We start from the raw sequence: 11,607 nt of genomic DNA on the forward strand, positions 1-11,607 counted from the left end.
ACATTTCTAATTGATTATGATTTTTATAGAATAAAGACTATGACTTTTCCTTCTCCATAGTTTTACTGTTCATCACCAATTATCATCATACATAGTCACTAAACATTTGGTAAACAAATATGTTCTCCCTTTATTTCCATAAGAGTAATCCTATGGACAGTTGTCTTTCATTTTAATTCTCTTCAGTTGTTTTATAATTATTGTAAATGTAATTTTTATTCACCAGATATAATTGTCATCTTGGAGGCCTACTACTGAATAAACTCATCCTTTCTAATTCTTTTTTTTTTTTTTCATTTTAAACAAGAAGTTTATTTAAACAACAAGACACTTGACTTGAAGGAAAACTATCTAGGATCATTTTGTTCAAGAGTAATTTATCCCTACTTAAAAACAGATTGCCCTACATGTAACAGCTACATACAAAAAAGTTATAAAATTGTCCTTGGTTTTACAATGATAAATGAAAAATATTAAAATTCTCCAATCGAACAAGGTATGCAAGGATTTTGTGTTGTTGTGTTCTTTTGTTAAAATAGTGAGAGCAAAATAACTTACTGAAATATAAAGATAAGAGTTGAATGAGCATGCCAATAATGGAAAGGGGGGATATTTTCACAAACCCAGTACTTTCCCCCAGACCATCTCCATCTGATGTCAACCAAAACAGAACATTGGCCATTTAAGTTTAAAAAGGAAAAGAAAAAAAGAGCAATATGCTTGTGCACATACACCAGTTACTTTATGTACAATAAAGAAATAGGGACAGGGAAATGAAAGAAGAGAGAAAAGTATACTGTAGTAGTCAGGATGTGGCAGGACCAAATTGCAGTCTTCTAATTGAGAATGTATTCTTGGTCTATAACAAAATGCTCGAGTAAAGTAGCAGGTTCCCTTTTTAGTAGACACCTCCTGTCTGCTGCTGGAACACATCAATCAAATCTTCATCCTCCATTTCCAACTGTGCAGGTGTGTCTGTTTCATTGATTGGTTGCCCATCAAACCAGAATCTGATCTGTCTCAGTGACAAATCCTGCGGTTCACAATAGGCTTTCATTAGTTTACTAAGTGGTGTATGCCACTTAATCTTAAACTGCGCCACAGAACCATCCTGTCCTGCCACCTTCAAATTAATATGATCGTTGTTCTCAGTCTTGACTCCTTCCTTGGGTTTCTCATCAGCCATGGCAAGCGCCGGAGTCTCCTCAGCTGCCGCTTCACAAAAGAGGCACCAGGTCCACACTGAAGGAGCACACAAGCAGCACCAGGAGCGGCAGAAGCATCCTTTCTAATTCTTTCTGAGCTCTGGTTAACTGGTTCAACTCAGCTATTCTGGGTCAAACTGCTTGTTTCAAATTGGCTTCTCATGGTTCTGCTTGGCCTCGAAATAACTCTGGCAATTATTCTTATCTTCTGGCTTCTTCTCATTCTCTGGCTTGTTCTGTCTTTACTTGCAACCTGTGATCCTTTGTCAAAGGAGCCATGATATTGAGTTAAATTTCCTCTACATAGTAACATGGAAAATAAACTAAACAAAAGTGCCTAACATAGTACCTGGCTTATGGGTCTGCTTTGTTTTACTGTTCTTCACTTTGTGGGTAACTAAAGTGCTTCCAAAGAGGTAGGAGACAATAGTTACTTTAAAGTTACTGAACCTCAGGCAAAGGTAACAGAGAATGTGGTCTCTTCCAAAATGCTTTATGAGTTTCAGAATCAACAACACCCAAAAAGTACAAACCCCATTCTTTTATTGCTTTTTCTACTCTTCTAGAATTTTTCTTTGCATGAACAAAATATATACCACAAATACAAAGGAAGGAAGAAAGAGAAGAAGGAGGGAAAGAAGGAAGGAAGGAAGGAAGGAAGGAAGGAAGGAAGGAAGGAAGGAAGGAAGGAAGGGAGGGAGGGAGGGAGGGAGGGAGGGAGGAACAAGCAGGCAAGCAAATCAAATCAAGTCCCAGGTTAGACTTGGGTAGGACTGTTGGCTGCCTCCTTCCTTTAGAAGCTTGTGTGTTACCTTCTGGTACCATTAAAGCTAGTCATCAGAAAGGGTGCATTCAGGTCAATTATAGCTCAGGAATTTCTGAGCCCTGTTTATGAAGTGTATGGAATCTTCAGCAACAGGGACTTATCTTCCATTTCTAAGGGGTAACTAAGAGCAATACCAATAGGCTGTGTGTTTTGGGAATCTCTTGGTCATCCCTAACTAATAAGCCAAAAAAGCACTGCTTATGTTATGGATTGAGATTTAGTTAGGTGGGTCTTTGGATCTTAGAGGGAGCATTGTGAGCCCAGATGAGAAAAGATCATTAAAACTGTGTACATGTATTGAAGGGTGGTTGGGGTGGGTAAATAGTTAATATATGATCCTTTGTGGCTTTTTCAGATATTGTTATCATTCTTTTACCCACCTTCCTCCTTCTGTATTCATCTTCCTTTCTCTTCATAAAAGAGACCCTTTTCCAATCTCCCCTATCTACCAGCTATGACATCTATGAAGTACACCCATAAGTAGCACGGCATGATAACGCTAAAGGTGTAGTGGTGGCAGGCATACATAAAAGCTCTCAAATTAGACCTAAAACCCACTCGACAAGAGAGAAATTGTGCCTGGTTTTGGAAACCTAACTATTTTCCCAGTGCTACTGAAGTCATGGTTCCTGGAAAAGAACCACAACTTCTAATTTACTAACCCAGCATGAATCCTAACAAAAATCTGTAAACAGTTGCCCTTATACCCACAGATGAATATAGTTCTCACCCTCCACCAAGGAAACTTCTCTTTGCAACAGACAGACACAATTACAGAAACCCACAACCAATCAAAATGTGGAGTTATGGCACCCGGTCCCAGTGGACACATCTACAAAACATCCGCACACCCGTGGTTCAGGGAATGTAGGAAGACAAGAGGCAGAACGATAGGAAGAGTCCGAGGATCAGGGAGTTTGCTGTGAGGTTTTGTCTACTAGCAACACCAGAAATGACAAACGTAAATTCTCACCAGCATGACTGCCCAAATGTGAGCTAAAGAAATATGACACTGATGAACATGCCAAATGGACAAGAAAGAGTCCGTGAGGTCTCACCCCGAAACAAAGAATATAACTATAAGCTACTGAGGAAAGCGGAGAGAGTACAAGGGAAGAGCACACCAATTTGTTGTCCAGCACCAAATAGCCAGGCCTGAAAATGTCCATACAGATAATATTATACAGACTGAACAGATTATATTTAGGAATATAAGTAGTATATATGTAATAGGTACACATATACTCCCTAATATGTATTATATATAAATTTATATAAGTGTATATAAACAAATATTTATATAAAATATGTATTATGAAATGTGATATATGTGTATATATTGTACACATATTTATTTATACTTATATATTTATTTATAAATATATTTATATGTGAATATATTATATTTATATAATTTTATATATAATATATTAGAAAATATATGTAATACATATGCACATAGTTCCATGCAATAACAATTAATAAAAAAAGAGGCCATGAATTTGAAGGAGAGTAGGGATGAGTGCCTGAGAGAGTTTAAAGGGAGGAAAGGGAAGAAAGCAATGTAGTTATTTTGTAATCTCAAAAATAAAAAAAGAATTTATAAAGATGAGAATGGGTAAGAAGTAGGCAGCTCACAGCTGCAGCATACAGTGCTCTCTAAGTTCTCCACGTTTAAGTTTCAAAGTAGTAGTTAATAATGGCAAGAAGTAAAATATTGCAGTGGGACCCAAAAACAAATAGCCTACTTTTTAGACAAGCTGGAGTTGATGGATGGTCTCCTTGTGTGATGCTATCTCTGATCCAGAGGGGGAACATGAAGAAAATCCATCTCAGATACCCATCACTCAGTTACTTGAGTCTGCATACACCAAAACAATGGCTCTCAACAATGTGGCTGAGGTGCCTTCTCTGGGCTTACTTCTGTCCGATCTTGGTTTCTCCCTGCCATCTGATCCTCACCCTACTCCCCTTCTCTCACTGTACCTGAGTTATTGTTGTAAAATGTTGTTGTTTCCTTTTGGGAGAACCAAATAGTTCCTGATACTAAGAGAGGTGATCTTCAGCTTTTTAAGGAGTGCTCTCCCGTTCCCTCTCACCAAATCTATATGTACACAAGGTCTTTAAACATTACACACAACTCTAGGTATTCCTTGAACTGTGGGCTAAGACCCTGTAGCCCATGAAGAGCCCAAGTTTCTACTCCTATACCTGATGTCCTCTCATCACCACAAACTCCTAAACTATGTTTTCAAACCATCTCATCTCAGTCAAACCAGCCAAAAGTCCAAATACATGTAATTTACCCGGACTTGTTTTTGCAGGTTTTAGTTAAGGTCTCCTACATAGCCCCTGGAGCATCTGAAACTCACTATGTGGACTGGGATGACCTTGTCTCAAATTTGTGGCAATCGTCTTACTTCTATCTCCCCAACCCTGAGTGCTGGGATTAGAGGTATGTGCCTCTAAGAGGTAGTCTAAGTAATGGATTTTATTATGTCACTTTGTTATAGATTGGATATGATCTTGTCCCTAATAGAATTATGTATTGAACACTTGGTCTTCCTGCCAGTAGTAGCTAGATGTGGACTTTCACAAAGTGACTGCTTTTGTTGATGGGTTAAACCATTGGTGGGTTTAATTTTTTTTTTTAATTGGATATTCTTTTTTATTTTTTTAAATTTTATTTTATATTTTAATTACATTTAAGATGCTATCCCCTTTCCCCATTTCCCCACACTAGAAAAACCCTGTCCCATGCCCCCCCTTTCCTTTTTGCTTTTATACAATTTTTTTAATGTTAATCAAAGGATTTATAAGTTTGGTAATGCTCAATCAGAAGCGTAACCCAATACCCAACCTAGATATAAAAACTATCTTTGACTGGTGGAGACATGTGAACATCTGTCTCCATGCCCCCTCTCTCTTTCTCTCTCTCATCACCTAGCTTCTCCTCTCCTTCATCTTCTCTCCTTATTCCATCTCTTCCTCTCAGTACTCCTTCCCACTTAGCTCCTCCTACATATCACTCTTCCTGTTAAAGTAAAACTTTTCTCTCAAAATACAACTAGAGCATACTTATTCCTAATTGTACCAGTGAGGTACAAGATAGTCCTAATACCCAGTCCATCATTTTGTTGACTAACCAGAACCTCTGTCATCTCTTCTAACTAAAACACTTACTTTTGATCCTGGCTTTTTTTGGCTTTAGAATGAATGTCAGCTGAAAATCATCTACTCAGATCTTTTTTCTCAAAGTAAATAGCCAGGATTGGCTATGAGACTATAGGTCTTCAACCCCGTCAGAAATCCAGAATGACTGAGTTAACTGAAGTTATGGGAAGCACTAAACATAGCTTCTAAAACTTAGCCAATTTATAGAAACCGCTGAACACCTGAAAAGCCCCTAAACTACCAAACATTGGAGCATCAAATATTCAGCCTTCTGGCCCAGAGTCATCTGACAGACCTTAGTGATGCAGGATTATTAAGGGCTGATTACTCTGTCTAGGCAGATATAATCAGTCGACTATTCTGCATGTGTGTCCTTTTCTGGACAGTAATTTGTCTGTAGATGGAAAGAGGCAATTCTTGCCTAGTAGCTGTCACCACACAACTGGAGTAACTCCAAGGATGCTCAATTTCTTCTTAGAATCCACAACAGGAAGCTGTCAGGAGCAGACAGGTCTCTAATTAATATGAACATTAATATATAAATATTTGTAGCATCAATTCTATGGACTTCTGATGTTTTGAAAACCAACTATCCATGTAAGGTAACCTGGACTGTTGTCTGTTCACTCCTCTCAGCTATTTCTAAATAAAATATGGGAAACCTCCTAACAATAAACTCAAAGCCATGAATTTGCTATAGTCCCTTAACCGTCCCAAATCAGTTAAAAAGTTAAAGAAGGACTGGGTCTAGGCCTTGTATTCCTAAATGTGTTATACAGGCACAATGCCAATGAGAGTATCAATATTCATCTCACTTTTATATTAATAAGAAGCTCGTACCAATGAAAACCTTAAATTTGAGATCAAAGTAAATTTTGTACAATTTAAGAAATTATAACTTCATCTTGATAATAATTATACAGATTTCTACCAATAGGTTATGGCTATGCAATAAGTCCTAGCTAATCCTCCCTGTTCCAACAAAACCACTACTTTCCCCTAGAAAGACAGATCATTATTAACCACATTAGTCCCCAAGCTCAGTGAATAGGGGCGCTGACTCTTCTTTATCTTCTTCAAGCTGATTATGGGCATTGAGATATTAGAAGAGGGGTGGGGAGAAGAGTAAGTTGATAAGCCTCTGATGCTGTGTCTTCACTGAATCCAGATGGAATTCCAGGACATCGGAGGTTTGGGCAGATCTGCTCAGTATGCTTGATGAGTAGATACACAAAAGCTGTGTATTCTGCAATATACAATTCTCAGAACAAGTTTTAGTATCAAGAAAAAAAAATTTTTCCCCTTAGGGGGCTGACATTTTTTTAAAGATGTTGGTTCTAACAACTTTTCTCTTTTTTTCCCCTGTTTAAAATTGGTTGTAATATTTACATTTCAGATTTTATCCCCTTATCCCACTTCCTCCCACCACCCAGAAACCTCCTATCCCATCCCCCTCCTCATGCTTCTATGAGGCAGTGACCGCACATACCCCCCCCACTATCCCCTCCCCACCCTCACATTCCCCCCCCCCACTGTGTGTTCATTTTTTTATGGGAACAAGAAATTCCTCTCCCACCTATGCCAGACAAGGCCATCCTCCCTTACATATACCTCTGGAGTCTTGGGTCCTTCCCTATGTGTTCCCAGGCTGGTGGTTTAGACCCTGGGGGGCTCTGGTTGTTTGGTATTGTTGCTTTCCTCCTGGGGTCACAAACCCTTTCTGCTCCTTCAGTCCTCTCTTTAAGTTCTCCATTGGGAAACCCCTGCTCATATCAGTGGTTAACTGTGAGCATCGTCCTCTGAGTGTGTTAGTCTTTGGCAGACCTCTAAGGAGACAGCTATATCATGTTCTTGACAGTATGCACTTCCAGCCATCCACAACAGTGTTTAGCTTAGGTGGCTGTACATGGGATGAATACCCAGGTGAAATGGTCTCCTGATGGCCCCTCCTTCAGTTTCTGTCCCATGTTTTGTTTCCATATTTGCTCCCTTGAGCATTTTTGTTACTCGTTCTAAGTAGAACTGAGGCATCCCCTCTTGGTCTTCCTTCTTCATGAGCTTCATGTGATATGTGGGTTGAGTCTTCGCTAATCCAAGCTTTTGGGCTAACATCTGCTTAACAGTGAGTAAATACCCTGTGTGTTCTTTTGTGATTGGGTTAACTCACTCAAGATGATAATTTCTAGATCCCTTCATTTACCTAAAAATTTCTCGAATTCATTATTTTTAATAGCTGAGTAATACTCCATTGTGTAGATGTACTACATTTTTTGTATCCATTCCTCTGTTGAGGGATATCTTGGTTCTTTCCAGCTTCTGGCTATTATAAATAAGGCTGCTATGAACATAGTGGCTGGAAGTGCATACTGTCAGGAACATGATATAGCTGTCTCCTTAGAGGTCTTTATTATATGTTGGAGCATCTTCTGGTTATATGCCCAGGAGTGCTATAGCTGGATCCTCAGGTAATGCTATGTCCAGTTTTCTGAGGAACTGCCAGACTGATTTCCACAGTGGTTGTACCAGCTTGCAATCCCACCAACAATGGAGGATTGTTCCTCTTTCTCCGAATCCTCGCCAGCATCTACTATCACCTGAGTTTTTTATCTTAGCCATTCTGATTGGTGTGAGGTGGTATCTCAGGGTTGTTTTGATTTGCATTTCCCTGATAACTAAGGATGTGGAGCATTTCTTAAGGTGCTTATTCGAGTTTCCTCTGTTGAGAATTCTTTGTTTAGCTCTGTACCCCATTTTTAATAGGGTTATATGGTTGTCTGGAGTATAATTTCTTGAATTCTTAGTATATCTTGGATATTAGCCCTCTATCGGATGTAGGATTGGTTAGGATCTTTTCCCAATCTGTTGGTTGCCAATTTGTCTTATTGACAATGTCCTTTGCCTTACAGAAGCTTTGCAATTTAATGAGGTCCCATTTGTCAATTCTTGATCTTAGAGCATAAGCCATTGGTGTTCTGTTCAGGAACTTTTCCCCTGTGCCTAGGTATTCGAGGGTCTTTCCCACCTTCTCTTCTATTAGTTTCAGTGTATCTGGTTTTAAGTTAAGGACTTTTATCCACTTGGATTTGAGCTTTGTACAAGGAGATATGAATGAATTTATTTGCATCCTTCTACATGTTGACCTCCAGTTGAACCAGCACCATTTGCTAAAAATTCTGTCCGTTTTCCACTGGATGGTTTTAGCTCCTTTGTCAAAGATCAAGTGACCATAGGTATGTGGGCTCATTTCTGGATCTTCAATTCTATTCCATTGATCTTCATGCCTGTCTCTGTACCAATACCATGCAGTTTTTATTACTATTGCCCTGTAGTATAGGTTGAGATCAGGGATGGTGATTCCCCCAGAAGTTCTTTTGTTGTTGAGAATAGTTCTTGATATCCTGGGTTTTTTGTTGTTCCAAATAAATTTGCAAATTGCTCTTTCTATCTCTATGAAGAATTGATTTGGAATTTTGATGGGGATTGCATTGAATCTATAGATTGCTTTTGGCAAGATGGCCATTTTTAGTATATTAATCCTGCCAATCCAGGAACATGGGAGATCTTTCCATCTTCTGAGATCTTCTTTGATTTCTTTCTTCAGAGACTTGAAGTTCTTGTCTTACAGATCTTTCACTTGCTTAGTTAGATTTATTCCAAGATATTTTATATTATTTGTAACTATTGTGAAGGGTGTCATTTCCATAATTTCTTTCTCAGCCTGTTTATCTTTTGAGTATAGGAAGGCTACTGATTTGTTTGAGTTGATTTTATATCCAGCCACTTTACTGAAGTTGTTTATCAGGTTTAGGAGTTCTCTGGTGGAAGTTTTAGGGTCAGTTAAGTATACTATCATATCATCTGCAAATAGTGAAATTTTGACTTCTTCCTTTCCTATTTGTATCCCTTTGACTTCCTTTTGTTGTCTAATCTCTCTAGCTAGGACTTCCAGTACTATATTGAATAGGTAAGGTGAGAGTGGACAGCCTTGTCTAGTCCCTGATCTTAGTGGGATTGCTTAAAGTTTCTCTCCATTTAGTTTGATGTTGGCTACTGGCTTGCTGTATATTTCTTGTACTATGTTTAGGTATGGACCTTGAATTCCTAATGTTTCCAAGACTTTTAACATGAAGGGATGTTGTATTTTGTCAAATGCTTTCTCAGCTTCTAGTGAGATGATCATGTGGTTTTTTTCTTTGAGTTTATTTATGTAGTGGATTACATTGATGGATTTCTGAATATTGAACCATCCCCGCATTCCTGGGATAAAGCTTACTTGATCATGATGGATGATTGCTTTGATGTGTTGTTGGATTCCGTTTGTGAGAATTTTATTGAGTATTTTTGCATCGAAATTCATAATAGAGATTGGTCTGTAGTTCTCCTTCTTTGTTGGGTCTTTGTGAGGCTTAGGTATGAGCATAATTGTAGCTTCATAAAATGAATTGGGTATTGTTCCTTCTGTTTCTATTCTGTGGAATAGTTTGAAGTATTAGGTCTTCCTGGAAGGTCTGATAGAATTCTGCACTAAAACCATCTGGCCTCAGACTTTTTTTGGTGGGGAGGTTTTTAATGACTGCTTCTATTTCTTTAGGGGTTATGCAACTGTTTAGATGGTTCATCTGCTCCTCGTTTAACTTTGGTACCTGGTATCTATCTAGAAAATTGTCCATTTCATCCAGATTTTCCAATTTTGTTGAGTATAGGCCTTTGTAGTAGGATCTGAAAATTTTTAAAATTTCCTCTGTTTCTGTTGTTATGTCTCCCCTTTTAGTTCTGATTTTATTAATTTGAGTACTGTCTCTGCACCCTTTGGTTAGTCTGGCTAAGGGTTTGTCTATCTTAGTGATTTTCTCAAGGAACCAGCTCCTGGTTTTGTTGATATTTTGTATAGTTCTTTTTGTTTCAACTTGGTTGATTTCAGCCCTGAGTTTGATTATTTCCTGCCATCTACTCCTCTTGGGTATATTAGCTTCTTTTTGTTCTAATGCTTTCAGGTGTGCTGTCAATTTATTAATGTACATTCTTTCCATTTTCTTTTTGTGAGCACTTAGAGCTATGATTTTTCCTTTTAGTACTGCTTTCATGGAGTCCCACAAATTTTGATATGATGTGTCCTCATTTTCATTTAAATCTAAAAAGTCTTTAATTTCTTTCTTTATTTGTTTCTTGACCAAGTTATCATTGAGTAGAGCATTGTTCAGTGTCCACGTGTATGTGGGCTTTCCGTTGTTTTTGTCCAAGTCAAAGACAAGTCTTAGTCCATGGTGGTCTGATAGGTACAAGGGATTATTTCAATCTTTTTGTATCTGTTGAGGCCTGTTTTGTGACCAATTATATGGTCTATTTTGGAGAAGGTACCATGAGGTACTGAGAAAAAGGTATATTTTTTTGTTTTAGGATGGAATGTTCTATAGATGTCAGTTAAGTCCAATTGGTCCATAACTTCTGTTAGTTTCATTGTGTCTCGGTTTAGTTTCTGTTTCCACGATCTGTCCATAGCTGAGAGTGGGGTGTTGAAATCTCCCACTATTATTGTATGAGGTGCAATGTATGCTTAAACTTTAGTAAAATTTCTTTTATGTATGTGGGTGCCCTTGCATTTGGAGCATAGATGTTCAGAATTGCAAGTTCCTCTTGGTACATTTTTCCTTTGATGAATATGAAGTGTCCTTCTTTATCTTTTTTGATTACTTTTGGTTGAAAAACAATTTTATTTGATACTAGAATTGCTACTCCAGCTTGTTTCTTGGGGCCATTTGCTTGGAAGATTGTTTTCCAACCTTTTACTCTGAGGTAGTGTCTGTCTTTTTCACAAAGGTGCGTTTCCTGTATGCAGCAAAATGTTGGGTCCTGTTTATGTATCCAATCTTAAAGTCCTCTAACATCATCATGAGAAGTGATTTTAATTCTGGGTCCTGCTTTTCTGGTGTGATGTGGTGTTCAGGACTTGTCATGGTCGGGGAACTGGGTTCTGGTGATGCCAAGTAACTTTGGTTTCTGTTGCTTACATTCCTGCGCTTGCCTTTTGCCATTTGGTTAGCTGTAGTTCTACTCGCACTCACTGGTTCTGACTGGAGTCTGCCTTTCCAGTTATCTTGGTTGTATCAGAACTTCTCCGGTATGGATGACTCTATGATCCTGAGCTCCAGGTGCTCTGGGTTCAGTGGCTTTTCTAGGATGTTTCAGGATATGGAGTCTCCACAGTGGTAGACCAGCTACGTGTTTGCTGTTCTGTATGTAGTTGCTCCTCTAGGATGCTTCAGGATTTGGTGTCCCCTGCTCTGCTGCTCTGTGGGCCGTGTCCTCTCTAGGATGCCTGCAGCTCTATGGTCCTTGACCTCTCTTGGGTGCCTCTGCAGCTCTGTGGTCTGTGCCTTCCCTAGGGCGCCTCTGGACTCAGTT

The 11,607-nt window shown here is 38.7% G+C and overlaps 1 pseudogene; it reads right to left on the reverse strand.

The window, feature by feature from the left end:
• Window positions 1-288: 288 nt before the first annotated feature.
• LOC117712909 (small ubiquitin-related modifier 2 pseudogene) lies at window positions 289-1,274 on the reverse strand (annotated as a pseudogene).
• Window positions 1,275-11,607: the final 10,333 nt, after the last annotated feature.

This window comes from Arvicanthis niloticus, chromosome 7 (assembly GCF_011762505.2).
Source record: "Arvicanthis niloticus isolate mArvNil1 chromosome 7, mArvNil1.pat.X, whole genome shotgun sequence".
In the NCBI taxonomy this organism is placed as follows: Eukaryota; Metazoa; Chordata; class Mammalia; order Rodentia; family Muridae; genus Arvicanthis; species Arvicanthis niloticus.